We start from the raw sequence: 2,872 nt of genomic DNA on the forward strand, positions 1-2,872 counted from the left end.
TGGTTGTTAGGAACTGAGCTTTGCCAAGAAAGCAGGACAAGATGACATTCACAAGGTCTCAAGCTTTCTATATTGCGCCCTTCTTTTCTGTAATACTTTGTGCTCCCACTTGCCCCTTTTATCTTGTGTCCTCCTCCCAGGCAAACTCCCTTCTTCTCGCTTTCCCAAGCATCTGCAGCCTGAACTCTATTTCCAGGATCCTTGAGTGTAATAAATTGAACCTTCTCTCCCATCTATTTCTTTTATTTTCTACAATGTCTGCTGAGTGGGGATGCTTAGAGGAGGGAGAGAACAAATGCAGGAAAATAGAAGCCAAAGGGTGGATGATTTTTTTCTGAAGATCCTCATGTTCTTGCTGATCCCCCCACATACCCATATTTAGAACCTGATCTCTCTTCCCCTTGCCGTCTTGAAAACTACTGCTCTGCTCTGCCTAAATGGAACCAGTTGTTCTTTGAGGCTTTTTTTTTCTCCAAGGACATAGTACACATTTTTTATTAGATAAATATAACTTAAAAACAAACCCCAGAACTGAACTGCTTGCAAAATATCCAGTGGATTGTCTACCTATGTAAACTCATATCCAGAAGCCAAAAAAATGAGACAGTTGCTAGAGCACCAACTTCAAGAGACCATGTAGGGCACCCAGGTTCTCCTCAGGCCTCTGCTGGGTTCTTAAGCTTTCCTAATGTGGCTCCCATGATGATGATGATGATGATGATGATGATGTGGTAAGATTCATATAATGATTTATTCATCTCCTGGATTTTTTCCTCTGTGCCTTTTAATGCAAGAAGCAGCTATTTAGCTATTAAATACATGTTGTATTCATGTGCTACTTGTATTCAGGTAACTGCTTCTACTCACCTAGTATGGCGAGTTTTGTCTGCGTGTTGTATTTTACACAAGAACGGCAAAAAAAAAAAGGTGGATTTCTGAGACTTTTTAAAAAGCATTAAGATTTTTAAATGTTAGGTGTATAAAGATTAGCAATTTTTTGTTGTTGAGGGTTTTTTTTTTTGAGGAAATAAGTGCAATTTTCGTAAGTGATTGCTACTTAAAATGTGGCTGTTTTTTCAGTCTCTGAAAGGATAGCTTAAGTTGTGTTTTATCAGAACAACCTAGTAGTTTAATGAGACTGTAATTCTACTTTTTAAAATACATTCTCCCCAAAAAAGGCTAATGCCCCGCTACCTTTCATATGCATAGCAAGACTATATTGTTTCTATACTGAAAAAAATATGTAGCTTACAGTCTATTTAAACCTTTTAACAGAAGTGATGCACATACCACATATTAAACCTTAGCATCCCTTTCACCTGTAAAACATGCAGCTCTTTGCAGGTAGAACATTTTATGTGGCTCTTTAGAGGTTCTTAATTTTAGGTACAATCACCCATTTCTTTTCCAGAACCTACAATGCAGAATAAACATGGATTCCATTAAAGCAGAATAACTTTCCAAACCTAGAAGAAATGTGTTCTTTAGTGCAGGATGTGACAAGTACCTCATGAATTTGCAACTGAAAAGGAGGACAGGAAAAAGCCAGTGATTGTTGGGCAGAAAGTTCTGCTTTGCTTGTCACTGCTACAATTACTGAGCAGTATTTGTATGACTGTGTAATAATTGGCTGATGCAAGTGTTGGAACTGAAATGACCTCCTTGATTTCCAGGCTTGATTCATCAATCTTTTCCTCAGGAAAGCAATCCTGATTTACACATAGCTCACCAAGCAAACCTTTGCTCACATAAACTGCATCAACTGTCATCTTGATGACATTTCTTGATTTTCATCTAGATGCTCCATTTCTGTTTTTCTTACAAACCATGAAAAATCAGTGGATTCTTACTGACACTAAGCACCTGTGCTGGATCAGTAATGAAACTATGTGAACTAATAAAAAATCTGCAATGAAAAAAAAAAAATCAGTAATACCCAAGAACTTAATTTGGCATGTAAGAATTTAGCATATGATATGGTGCAAAATTTCCCTTTACAGCACTCATACTCCTTTTACATTGATCCAGCGAGGCATTACATTAAATGACACTTCAGAGCACCCACAAGGGCATTCCTTTCCAGGCCAAAAAGTGAATGTTAATGTTGGATAAAATTAAAGCGAACAGGGAAAGCATTTGGCCTAACTGATTTGTTTGGGGCGTTGCTGCTGTTGAGTCAGCTGGCTGCCTTTCATCTCAACCTGCTGCATTCTCACGCATCTGCTCCTTCCCCCGTTGTTTGCCTTTAATTAATTATTCCAAGGCTTGGCATAATATATTGAAATCGGTAAGGCGTATCATGAATAAACACAAACAATCATTCTGGCCGTGACTAAGGGTTTCATTACCCCCTTCACATGCCGCCCCAGCCCTGACGAGCACGCTATTTGGGCGTTAACTGGGGCCCTTCACACAGAGCGGCCGTTAACGGCCGCCTCCGCGCTGCCCCGGAGGCCGCCGCTGCCGTGACGGAGCCGTTCCGGGCGTCCCGGGTCTCCGCTCCCCATAGCGGCCCCATAGCGCCGCCCGCCCCACAGCGGCCGCTCCCCCCTCCCTCCATCCGGGCCCCTGCGCCGCGGCCGTTGGAAACGTTCGAAACCCCCAGCGACCAATCAGAGCACAGCCCCGCCCTCGAGCAACCTGCTCCCCCGCACCACAACAAGGCCCAAACGCACTGCCGCCCGCCAATGGGAAGCCGCCTCGCTGTGAGCGGCAAGCGCAGCTGCCAATCCGCGAGGGCATGGGCAGAAGCGCCTGCCAAAAAGAACTCGGAGAGGGGGGCGGGACATCTAGGCGTGAAGGCGAATGAGGAGGCGGTTTACACCGGGGCGGCGGCGGGCAGCCAATGGGCGGAGGCCTTAGTGGGCCGGCT

Source organism: Nothoprocta perdicaria, unplaced genomic scaffold (genome assembly GCF_003342845.1).
Source record: "Nothoprocta perdicaria isolate Ctin4 unplaced genomic scaffold, notPer1 scaffold_4, whole genome shotgun sequence".
Taxonomy (NCBI): Eukaryota; Metazoa; Chordata; class Aves; order Tinamiformes; family Tinamidae; genus Nothoprocta; species Nothoprocta perdicaria.